The following is a 13,117-nucleotide window of genomic DNA, read 5'->3' as shown; positions in this document are numbered from 1 at the left end:
TCTTTCCTTCTGCTAACTTTGGGTTTTGTTTGTTCTTCTTTCTCTAGTTCCTTTAGGTGTAAGGTTAGATTGTTCAGTTGAGATTTTATTGTTTCTTGAGGTAGGCTTGTATAGCTATAAACTTCCCTCTTAGAACTGCTTTTGCTGCATCCCATAGGTTTTGGATCGTCATGTTTTCATTGTCATTTGTCTCTAGGTATTTTTTGATTGCCTCTTTGATTTCTTCAATGATCTCTTAGTTATTTAGTAATGTATTGTTTAGCCTCCATGTGTGTGTGTTTTTTACGGTTTTTTTTCCCTGTAATTGATTTCTAATCTCATAGCATTGTGGTCAGAAAAGATACTGATATGATTTCAATATTCTTGAATTTACTGACGCTTGATTTGTGACCCAAGATGTGATCTATCCTGGAGAATGTTCCATGTGCACTTGGAAGAAAGTGTAATCTGCTGGTTTTTGGATGGAATGTCCTATAAATATCAATTAAATCTATCTGGTCTAATGTGTCATTTAAAGCTTCTGTTTCCTTATTCATTTTCATTTTGGATGTTCTGTCCATTGGTGTAAGTGAGGTGTTAAAGTCCCCCACTATTATTGTGTTACTGTCGATTTCCTCTTATAGCTGTTAGCAGTTGCCTTATTTATTGAGGTGCTCCAATGTATGGGTGCACCATAATATACATAATTGTTATATCTTCTTCTTGGATTGATCCCCTGATAATTATGTAGTGTCCTTCCTTGTCTCTTGTAACATTCTTTATTTTAAATTCTATTTTATCTGATATGAGTATTGCTACTCCAGCTTTCTTTTGATTTCCATTTGCATAGAGTATCTTTTTCCATCCCCTCACTTTGTCTTTGTGTGTCCCTAGGTCTGAAGTGGGTCTCTTGTAGACAGCATATATATAGGTCTTGTTTTTGTATCCATTCAGGAAGCCTGTGTCTTTTGGTTGGAGCATTTAATCCATTCACATTTAATGTAATTATAGATATATATGTTCCTATTACCATTTTCTTAATTGTTTTGGGTTTGCTTTTGTAGGTCCTTTTCTTCTCTTGTGTTTCCCACTTAGAGAAGTTCCTTTAGCATTTGTTGTAGAGCGGGTTTGGTGGTGCTCAATTCTCTTAGCTTTTGTTTGTCTGTAAAGCTTTTGATTTCTCCATCAAATCTGAATGAGATCCTTGCTGGGTAGAGTAATCTTGGTTGTAGGTTCTTCCCTTTCATCACTTTAAGTATATCATGCCACTCCCTTCTGGCTTGTAGAGTTTCTGCTGAGAAATCAGCTGTTAACCTTATGGGAGTTCCCTTGTATGTCATTTGTCATTTTTCCCTTGCTGCTTTTAATAATTTTTCTTTGTCTTTAATTTTTGCCAATTTGATTACTATGTGTTTTGGCATGTTTCTCCTTGGGTTTATCCTGTATGGGACTCACTGTGCTTCCTGGACTTGGGTGGCTATTTCCTTTCCATGTTAGTGAGGTTTTCGACTATAATCTCTTCAAATATTTTCTCAGGTCCTTTCTCTCTCTTTTCTCCTTTTGGGACCTGTATAATGTGAATGTTGTTGCGTTTAATGTTGTCCCAGGTCTCGTAGGTTGTCTTCATTTCTTTTCATTCTTTTTTCTTTATTCTGCTCTGCAGCAGTGAATTCCAGCATTCTGTCTTCCAGGTCACTTATCCGTTCTTCTGCCTCAGTTATTCTGCTATTGATTCCTTCTAGTGTAGTTTTCATTTCATTTATTGTATTGTTCATCTCTGTTTGTTCTTTAATTCTTCTAGGTGTTTTTTCTTTAAGTTTTCTAGGTCTTTGTTAAAGCATTTCTTGCATCTTCTCAATCTTTGCCTCCATTCTTTTTCTGAGGTCCTGGATCATCTTCACTATCATTATTCTGAATTCTTTTTCTGGAAGGTTGCCTATCTCCACTTCATTTAGTTGTTTTTCTGAGGTTTTATCTTGTTCCTTCATCTGGTAAATAACCCTCTGCCTTTTCATCTTGTCTCTCTTTCTGTGAAGGTGGTTTTTGTTCCACAGGCTGTAGGACTGTAATTCTTCTTGCTTCTGCTCTCTGGTGGATGAGGCTATCTAAGAGGCTTATGTAAGTTTCCTAATGGGAGCGACTGGTCGCTGCAATGCTTTTAAGAAGTTTTCTTTTCTGCTAGTGTTGGAGGGTCTCCTGCAGAGGCGGGAGGTGGCTGTGGCTCACTGTGGGGACAAGGACACTGGCAGCAGAAGTTCTGGGAAGTACTCTGTGGCGTGAGCCCTGCCAGAGTCTGCCCAGACCTACTTCTTCCTCCCCTCTAAAAAGATTTTTTGCCTGTACTTTCTAACTCAAGTGGTGACATCATTGTCCATTCAAGTCCTACAAAATGAAAACCTGTGTATCACTCGCAACTTTTCCTTTTCTTTCCAGATTAGCCACCAAGTCCTTCCAGTTTTACTTCTGCACCCCTACTGTTTTTGCCATAGTTCAGTTTCTCCTCACTTCCATCCTGGACTGAGGGCATAGGTATCCCTATTTCCAGTGTTTTTTTTTCCTCAAATATACCCACCAATGGCTACCAGAGTGATTATGAAAAACTGACCAGGTTACTCTTCTGCTTAAACCCTTCATTCAGTAGCTGTCCAGAATAAAGTTAAAATTCCTTACTATGGTATAATGAAGCTCCCTAACATCCAATCCAGTCTCATTTATTCCAACTCCCATATCTCATGTTAAGCTCCAGCAACATTAAAATGCTTTTAGATTCCCCATACATACAATTACTGTTTGACTCTAGCCTTTTCCTTATCTATCCCCTCTGTTTGCAATCCCATGACTACCTCTAACTAACTCATTAAGACTCAGTAAGAAGTCATTTTCTCCCAAGAGCCTTCCCTGACTCCCTCTCCTCTCAACCCCCAGGCTAGCTTCAGCACTGCAGTGGATTTTCAATCTTTTGGGCAGCTCTGCACCTGAACCTCAGTTCTACATGGACTCCTCCAACTTAAGATTCTTTGTGGGAGTCCAGGGTGCAGCACTGATAAGAATCCAGTAATCAGATACACCTGTGCCAGATTTTGATTCAGATGCTGGAGACAAGAAAGAGGGAAATGTGTTCTGGCAAAGGTGACGGTCACTGTCATTGTCCAGAGGTAGGCAGGGGTGGTGACTAGTAGCAGGATCCAGTGACATTGTGGTATGATACTGAGCATCGTTCCTGGCTTCAAAGACTCAAATCTGGCTTTCGTATCCTCCCAAACAGTCGGCGAGCAACCTATTATCATTTGAGAACTTCGTTTCTGCTTAAGTTTACGAGTTGGGGATTGTTGTGTACAACTAAATAATGCTCCTCAGCACACTTAATTTGCTTTTACTGTATTGTTTTAGATAATTTTCTGTTTGCATCTCCCTCACTAAGCTATGAGCATCCTGAAAACAATTTTTTACTCTGTTTTATATCTCCAGTGGCTAGAATACAGTAGCTACTCACTTGTTTTTGAGTGTTCAAAAAAAATTTATACAAAATACAGTGGGAAAAATGTATGCCAAGAGTACATCAACAGGATTGAAGATGACAAAGTAACTCCAACAGAAAGAATAAATAATACCAATCAGACCTAAATTTTTTGCCAGCTAATTTTGTAAAAGTATCTTTTGAAACACCCTCTGAAGAAATTTGTTCCTTTTAGGTAACAGAAATGAATACATTTAATCACAAATTCACACTGATCATGACTTTACCTAAAAATTAGCATACAATATTGTACAAACACTGACATTTAAATCCCTAAAGTGCTGCAACTTAGATTTAGTTAGCAAAAACCATATTCAACTATCAACATGCACTTAGTCTTCCACATAAATTAGACACTAAAACCAGTTTTTGAAAGGCTTCATATTGTTTGAAGACTAATCAAAAGTTGTAAAAATACATGAAAGAATTGGCTGTAACAAGCACTCCATTTTCATAGTATTCCTTTTGACTTTGTATGCAAATAATGGGTTATGCTGTAGAATTTAGCTGCTATAGTGAAAAAGTACTTAGGAATGAAGTAGAAAAAAGAGGGAAGAAAAAGTATATAGTATTTCGCTTGAGACTATTTTGGGGGACTTCACTGTGGTGCAGTGGTTAAGAATCCACCTGCCAATGCAGGGGACATGGTTCAATCCCTGGTCCAGGAAAATCCCACATGCTGCAGAGCAACTAAGCCAGTGCACCACAACTACTGAAGCCCACATGCCTAGAGCCTGTGCTCCACAACAAGAGAAGCCACCACAATGGGAAGACTGTGCACCTAAATGAAGTGTCACCCTCACTTGACGCAACTAGAGAAAGCCCGTGCACAGCAACAAAGACCCAACACAGCCAAAAAAAAGACTACTTTGGTTCTCACTGAACTTACAAAAAAAAAAAAAAAAGACTAATACTGCTCCTTTCTTCAACTTTAAAAGTCAAGGCCCCGGTTAACACACTGGTAATTTCTTGAATAAATAGTCACCTTGGTCCTCATCATGATAGCCATCTGGCTATTCTGCCTGATAACCACTGTCACTGATTTCAGATCCACTTGTCCTGTGGATGACGGGCTCTGTCGGAGCAGCAGTCTTTGGAATGTTTATTTGCTGCTCAAGCCCATAGTCACTTGTTCTCACTGGGAAACAACCGTGTTGGTATCCATCTGTAAAGACTGTCGAGTTGAGGGGGCAGAGAGCAGAAGTAAGAAGAACTACAATTCTGCAGCCTGTGGAACAAAAACCACATTCACAGAAAGACAGTCCCAATGAAAAGGCAGAGGACTATGTACCAGATGAAGGAACAAGATAAAACCCCAGAAAAACAACTAAATGAAGTGGAGATAGGCAACCTTCCAGAAAAAAAGAACTCAGAATAATGATAGTGAAGATGATCCAGGACCTTGGAAAAAGCATGGAGGCAAACGTTGAGAAGATACAAGAAATGCTTTAACAAAGACCTAGAAAACTTTAATTCTTCTAGGTGTTTGTTGTTTAAGAACAAACAAACAGAGATGAACAATACAATAACTGAAATGAAAAATACACTACAAGGAATCAATAGCAGAATAGCTGAGGCAGAAGAACGGATAAGTGACCTGGAAGAGAGAATGGTGGAACTCACTGCCATGGAACACAATAAAGAAAAAAGAATGAAAAGAAATGAAGACAGCCTAAGAGACCTCTGAGACAACATTAAAGGCAACAACATTCACATTATAGGGGCCCCAGAAGGAGAAGAGAGAGAGAAAGGACCTGAGAAAATATTTGAAGAGATTATAGTGGAAAACTATAGAATCAGTCAAGTGGGAAAGGAAATAGCCACCCAAGTCCAGGAAGCACAGAGTCCCAGGCAGGATAAACCCAAGGAGAAACAGGCCGAGACACATAGTAATCAAATTGCAAAAATTAAAGACAAAGAAAAATTATTAAAAGAAACAAGGGAAAAATGACAAATAACATACAAGGGAACTCCCATAGGTTAACAGCTGATTTCTCTGCAGAAACTCTACAAGCCAGAAGGGAGTGGCATGATATACTTAAAGTGATGAAAGGGAAGAACCTACAACCAAGATTACTCTACCCAGCAAGGATCTCATTCAGATTTGATGGAGAAATCAAAAGCTTTACAGACAAACAAAAGCTAAGAGAATTGAGCACCACCAAACCCGCTCTACAACAAATGCTAAAGGAACTTCTCTAAGTGGGAAACACAAGAGAAGAAAAGGACCTACAAAAGCAAACCCAAAACAATTAAGAAAATGGTAATAGGAACATATATATCTATAATTACATTAAATGTGAATGGATTAAATGCTCCAACCAAAAGACACAGGCTTGCTGAATGGATACAAAAACAAGACCCATATATATGCTGTCTACAAGAGACCCACTTCAGACCTAGGGACACATACAGACTGAAAGTGAGGGGATGGAAAAAGATATTCTATGCAAATGGAAATCAAAAGAAAGCTGGAGTAGCAGTACTCATATCAGACAAAATAGACTTTAAAATAATGTTACAAAAGATAAGGAAGGGGCTTCCCTGGTGGCACAGTGGTTGAGAATCTGCCTGCTAATGCAGGGGACACGGGTTCAAGCCCTGGTCTGGGAGGATCCCACATGCCACGGAGCAACTAGGCCCGTGAGTCACAACTACTGAGCCTGCGCGTCTGGAGCCTGTGCTCCGCAACAAGAGAGGCCGCGATAGTGAGAGGCCCGCGCACGGCGATGAAGAGTGGCCCCCGCTTGCCACTAGAGAAAGCCCTGGCACAGAAACGAAGACCCAACACAGCAAAAATAAATTAATAAAGTCCTACCTCCAACATCTTAAAAAAAAAAAAAAGATAAGGAAGGACACTACATAATGATCAGGAGATCAATCCAAGAAGAAGATATAACAATTATAAATATATATGCCCCCAAAATAGGAGCACCTCAATACATAAGGCAAGTGCTAACATCTATAAAAGAGGAAATCGAGAGTAACACAGTAATAGTGGGGGACTTTAACATCTCACTTACACCAATGGACAGGTCATCCAGATAGAAAATTAATAAGGAAACACAAGCTTTAAATGACACATTAGACCAGATAGATTTAATTGATATTTATAGAACATTCCACACGAAAGTGGCAGAATACACTTTCTTCAAGTGCACATGAAACATTCTCCAGGACAGATCACATCGTGGGTCACAAATCAAGCCTCAGAAAATTTCAGAAAATTGCAATCGTATCAAGCATCTTTTCTGACCACAACACTATGAGATTGGAAATCAACTACAGGGAAAAAACTAAAAAAACAAAAACAAAAACACATAAATGGGGCTTCCCTGGTGGCGCAGTGGTTGAGAGTCTGCCTGCTGATGCAGGGGGACACGGGTTTGTGCCCCGGTCCGGGAAGATCCCACATGCCGCGGAGCAGCTGGGCCCGTGAGCCATGGCTGTTGAGCCTGTACGTCCGGAGCCTGTGCTCCGCAACTGGAGAGGCCACACAGTGAGAGGCCCGCATAATGCAAAAAACAAAACAAAACAGAACCCTACAGACAAATGGCAACAAACCATGATGATCCAAAACCTATGGGATGCAGCAAAAGCAGCTCTAAGAGGGAAGTTTAGAGCAATACAATCCTACCTCAAGAAACAAGAAAAATCTCAAACAATCTAACCTTACACCTAAATGAACTACAGAAAAAAGAACAAACAAAACCCAAAGTTAGTAGAAGGAAAGAAATCAAAAAGATCAGAGCAGAAATAAATGAAATATAAGCAAAACAATAGCAAGATCAATAAAACTAAAAGCTGGTTGTCTGAGAAGGTAAACAAAATTGATAAACCCTTAGCCAGACTCATCAAGAAAAAGAGGGAGAGGACTCAAATCAATAAAATTAGAAATGAAAAAGAAGTTACAATGGACAGCACAGAAGTACGAAGCATCATAAGAGACTACTATAAACAACTCTATGCCAATAAAATGAGCAACCTGGAAGAAAGGGACAAATTCTTAGAAAGGTATAACCTTCCAAGACTGAACCAGGAAGAAATAGAAAATATGAACAGACCAATCACAAGTAATGAAATTGAAACTGTGATTAAAAATCTTCCAACAAACAAAAGTCCAGGACCAGATGGCTTCACAGGTGAATTCTATCAAACATTTAGGGAAGAGCTAACACCCATCCTTTTCAAACTCTTCCAAAATATTGCGGAGGAAGGAACACTCCGAAACTCATTCTACGAGGCCACTATCACCCTGATACGAAAGCCAGACAAAGATACTCTAAAAAAAGAAAATTACAGACCAATATCACTGAAGAATATAGATGCAAAAATCCTCAACAAAATACAAGCAAACAGAATCCAACAACACATTAAAAGGATCATACACCATGATCAAGGATCATACACCATGATCAGGGATGCAAGGATTCTTCAATATATGCAAATCAATCAATGAGATAAACCATATTAACAAATTGAAGAATAAAAACCATATGATCATGTCAATAGATGCAAACAAAGCTTTTGACAAAATTCAACACCCATTTGTGATAAAAACTCTCCAGAACGTGGGCATAGAGGGACCCTACCTCAACATAATAAAGGCCATATACAACAAACCCACAGCAAACATCATTCTCAATGGTGAAAAACTGAAAGCATTTCCTCCAAGATCAGGAACAAGACAAGGATGTGTACTCTCACCACTATTATTCAATATAGTTTTGGAAGTCCTAGCCACGGCAATCAGAGAAGACAAAGAAATAAAAGGAATACAAATTGGAAAAGAAGAAGTAAAACTGTCACTGTTTGCAGGTGACATGATAATATACATAGAGAATCCTAAAGATGCCACCAGAAAACTACTAGAGCTAGTCAATGAATTTGGTAAAGTTGCAGGATACAAAATTAATGCACAGAAATCTCTTGCATTCGTATACACTAACAATGAAAGATCAGAAAGAGAAATTAAGGAAACAATCCCATACACTATTGCAACAAAAAGAATAGAATACCTAGGAATAAACCTACCTAAGGAGGTAAAAGACCTGTACTCAGAAAACTATAAGACACTGATGAAAGAAATCAAAGATGACACAAACAGATGGAGAGATATACCATGTTCTCAGATTGGAAGAATCAATATTGTGAAAATGACTATACTACCCAAAGCAATCTACAGATTCAATGCAATCCCTATCAAATTACCAATGGCATTTTTTACAGAACTAGAACAAAAAGTCTTAAAATTTGTTTGGAGACACAAAAGACCCCAAATAGCCAAAGCAATCTTTTTTTTTTTTTAACATCTTTATTGGAGTATAACTGCTTTACATTGTTGTGTTAGTTTCTGCTGTATATCAAAGTGAATAAGCTATATGTATACATATATCCCCATATCCCCTCCCTCTTGCGTCTCCCTCCCACCTTCCCTATCCCACCCCTCTAGGTGGTCACAAAGCACTGAGCTGGTCTCCCTGTGCTATGCTAGCCAAGCAATCTTGAGGGGAAAAAAACGGAGCTGGAGGAATCAGACTCTCTGACTTCAGACTATACTACAAAGCTACAGTAATCAAGACAATATGGGACTGGCAGAAAAACAGAAATATAGATCAATGGAACAGGATAGAAAGCCCAGAAATAAACCCATGCACATATGGTCACCTTATTTTTGATAAAGGAAGCAAGAATATACAATGGAAAAAAGACAGCCTCTTCAATAAGTGGTGCTGGGAAAACTGGACAGCTACATGTAAATGAATGAAATTAGAACACTCCCTAACACCATACACAAAAATAAACTCAAAATGGATTAAAGACCTAAATGTTAAAAGACTGGACACTATAAAACTCTTAGAGGAAAACATAGGAAGAACACTCTTTGACATATATCACAGCAAGATCTTTTCTGACTCACCTCCTAGAGTAATGGAAATAAAAATAAACAAAGGGGACCTCATGAAACTTAAAAGCTTTTGCACAGCAAAGGAAACTATAAACAACACGAAAAACCAACCCTCAGAATAGGAGAAAATATTTGCAAACGAATCAACAAAGGATTAATCTCCAAAATATATAAACAGCTCATGCAGCTCAATATTAAAAAAAACAAACAACCCATTCCAAAAATGGGCAGAAGGCCTAAGTAGACATTTCTCCAAAGAAGACATACAGATGGCCAAGAGACACATGAAAAGCTGCTCAACATCACTAATTATTAGAGAAATGCAAATCAAAACTACCATGAGGTATCACCTCACACCAGTTAGAATGGGCATCAACAGAAAATCTACAAACAACAAATGCTAGAGAGGCTGTGGAGAAAAGGGAACCCTCTTGCACTGCTGGTGGGAATGTAAATTGATAAGTGCCACTATGGAGAATAGTATGGAGGCTCCTTAAAAAACTAAAAATAGAATTACCATATGACCTAGCAATCCCACTACTGGGCAGATACTGAGAGAAAACCATAATTCAAAAAGATACATGCACCCCAATGTTCATTGCAGCACTATTTACAATAGCCAGGTCATGGAAGCAACCTAAATGCCCATCGACAGACGAATGGATAAAAATGTGGTACATATGTACGATGGAATATTACTCGGCCATAAAAAGGAACGAAATTGGGTCATTTGTAGAGACCTGGATGGACCTAGAGACTGATAGTGAAGTAAGTCAGAAAGAGAAAAACAAATATCATATATTAACACATGTATGTGGAATCTAGAAAAATGGTACAGATGAACTGGTTTGCAAGGCATAGAGACACAGATGTAGAGAAGAAACATATGGACACCAAAGGGGGAAGTAGAGGATGGGTGGTGGTGGGATGAATTGGGAGATTGGGATTGACATATATACACTAATATGTATAAAATAGATAACTAATAAGAACCTGCTGTATAAAAAAATAAAATTCAAAAAAAAGAAAAAAAAAATCCTGTCGAGTTGTTCTCTGGTTGTACCTCTGAGCACAGATATCTCCCCTGGTACTTGGTGCTAACATTCCTGCCTGCTGGCTCCTCTGTTAGTCTGCAGGTAAACTGTGATCTGGTTTGTCAGGGTTTACATTCTGGCATCATAAAGATCTCTCATAGTTCCATAAATATCTGCTAGACTGATACATTTATTAGTTCGAATCTGTAAACCAATTCCACTTTGGCTAGCTTTTCATTTTCCTTCATCAAAGCGTCTAATTTTTCTGCATACGTGGCTTCAATGTTAACGGTGGCACAGAACCCTTTTGTTTTAGCGGGACGTAGAGTTAGGGTTATGGCATAAGAGCAAAATATGGCCTGCTGTTTTTATAAATAAAGTTTTTTTGAAACACAACCATGCTCACTTGTTTCTGTATTATCTATACCTGCTTTTGTGTCACAATGGCAGAGTTGAGTTGTAACAGACTGTATGGCCTAAAAAGCCTGAAGCAGGGGTCCCTAACCCCCAGGCCGTGGACCCATACCACTCCTCGGCCTGTTAGGAACCAGGCCGCCCAGGAGGTGAGCAGCGGTCAAGCTTGCAAAGCTTCAACTGCCGTTCTCAATCACTCGCGTTACCGCCTGAGCTATCCCCGCCCCGTCCGTGGAAAAACTGTCTTCCATGAAACCAGTCCCTGGTGCCAAAAAGGTTGGGGACCGCTGGCCTAAGGTATTTATTATCTGGCCTTTTACGGAGAAGGTTTGCCAATTACTGCTCCAGAATCAACAGTGTAGTCTGGACTGAATCATGTTTCCATTCTCAGAAAGACAATTTGCCTCAAAAATGTCATGTGGCTCCATACCTGCAGTAGATAGAAGAATGGTCCCCAAAGATTCCATGTCTGAATCCTCAAAACCCTGAGGATTTACCTTACATGGCAAATGGGACTTTGCAGATGTGATTAAGGATATTGAGATGGGAGATTATCCAAAGTGGGCCCAGTGTAATTACAAGGATCCTTAATAAGAGTCAGGAGGGTCGGAGTTAAAATGAAGATGATGTGACGACAGGTACAGACATCTGAAGATGCTATGCTGCTGGCTTTGAAGATGGAGGAAGGGAACACAAGCCAGGAAACACAGGCAGCTTCTAGAAGTTGGAAAAGGCAAGGAGACAGATTCTCCCCTGAAGTCTCTGTAAATAACCAGCCCTACCAACCTTGACTTTAGCCCACTGAGACTGATTTCAAACTTCTGACCTCCAGAACCGTAAGACAATAAATTTCTGTTGTTTTAGGCTACAAAATTAGCAGCAATTTGTTAAAGCAGTAACAGCAAACTCATACAATACCATAAGCCCAAGTAGCTCTGATTAAAATCGCCAACGTTCTCCAACTGAAGGCAGTTTAGTAATTCATTGATCTTCACTGAACACTGCAGTGTGAGTTTGTAGAGGATTACGTTATCTTTAAAGCCCAGCTAGAAATGGTCTCAGTGCTCATGGCTATCACCCCTTCTATCAAATTGCAAATATCTTATTCAGCTTAATCCTATTTGGAGGCAATCTTTTGATCTCACCTGAGAGGCTGCAGGAAGGTCCTTTGTTCAAATTAGTCACAGTGATTCTGACGACAGGAGGCGGCCATGACAGATCGGTAACCTTTCACTCTCAGCTTCCCTGATCCTGGAGCTGGGGAAGGGCTGCCACGGGGAAGGATTAGAGCTTGACTCCTCTTGAAGTCCCAGGGGACACCCAGGCGGGTGGTGCACAGGCAGTGCCTCGTGACATGGTCCTGCTGAGTCTGCAGACCCCCACGGTCTGCTGCTGAGTCCCACGCACCTGCCTGCTACCAATAAATGTTCCCGAATGAACACATTGCTCGCTCTTACCACCACATTACAACTTACCTCTGGGAAAGCACTACCTGCTCCTTCAGGGTCACCTCTGAGTGGTACTAAGGAATAGATATTCCTATGTAGCTTGCAAAGCCTGCAATCTGTTGTAGAAAACTCCCTTATTGATACTCACAAAACACTACTATTGATCTTCACTAACAATCACAGTGGGCTGGATGAAACAAAGCAGCACAAATTGGAGATTGGAGATGATCATCCCTGCTCTGAGGCACTGAATGCCTGCCACACCCAGCCCAGATGAAACAGTACAAACTTCATCAATAGGATGTACTAATAGATGGGAGAGTTTAAAATCCTGAGTTGTGTGCAGTGACCAGAGAGAGGATTTAGAATTAAGTATATGATGCTCAAGGTTTCTCAGTCCTCAGGCCTAAGGTTCTGCAAACGAAACAATTCAGAGCACACTGTGTTCATCTAGAGCCTGTTTGTACTCCTGACCCTGAAACAAAATGCAGAGTTCCAGCTTCACAACTAAGTAAAAGGCTGACACAAAATTCAATCTTTACTAAAACCATGTATTTCTAGAACTCAGTTCACAAAAATTTGCAGAGTCATCTTATTTGTTCTCACAACAATCTTGAGAGTGAGGTCAGAAATCTACACGTTTCAGATGATGATAGATTCCCACCACCACTCCCTGTTCTCCAAGGACACTTGGGAGAAAGCGTAACTGAAGAGCTACTTCCAGGCAGGAAAGGGAGCGAATTCATGACAGGAACTAAGCAGGCAAACCGGATTTGGAAATTTTCTTCAACATTTCCTTCTGTTGTGCAGGAAACAT

Source organism: Mesoplodon densirostris, chromosome 1, assembly GCF_025265405.1.
Source record: "Mesoplodon densirostris isolate mMesDen1 chromosome 1, mMesDen1 primary haplotype, whole genome shotgun sequence".
NCBI classification, from domain to species: Eukaryota; Metazoa; Chordata; class Mammalia; order Artiodactyla; family Ziphiidae; genus Mesoplodon; species Mesoplodon densirostris.
This window is presented reverse-complemented; position numbering follows the sequence as displayed.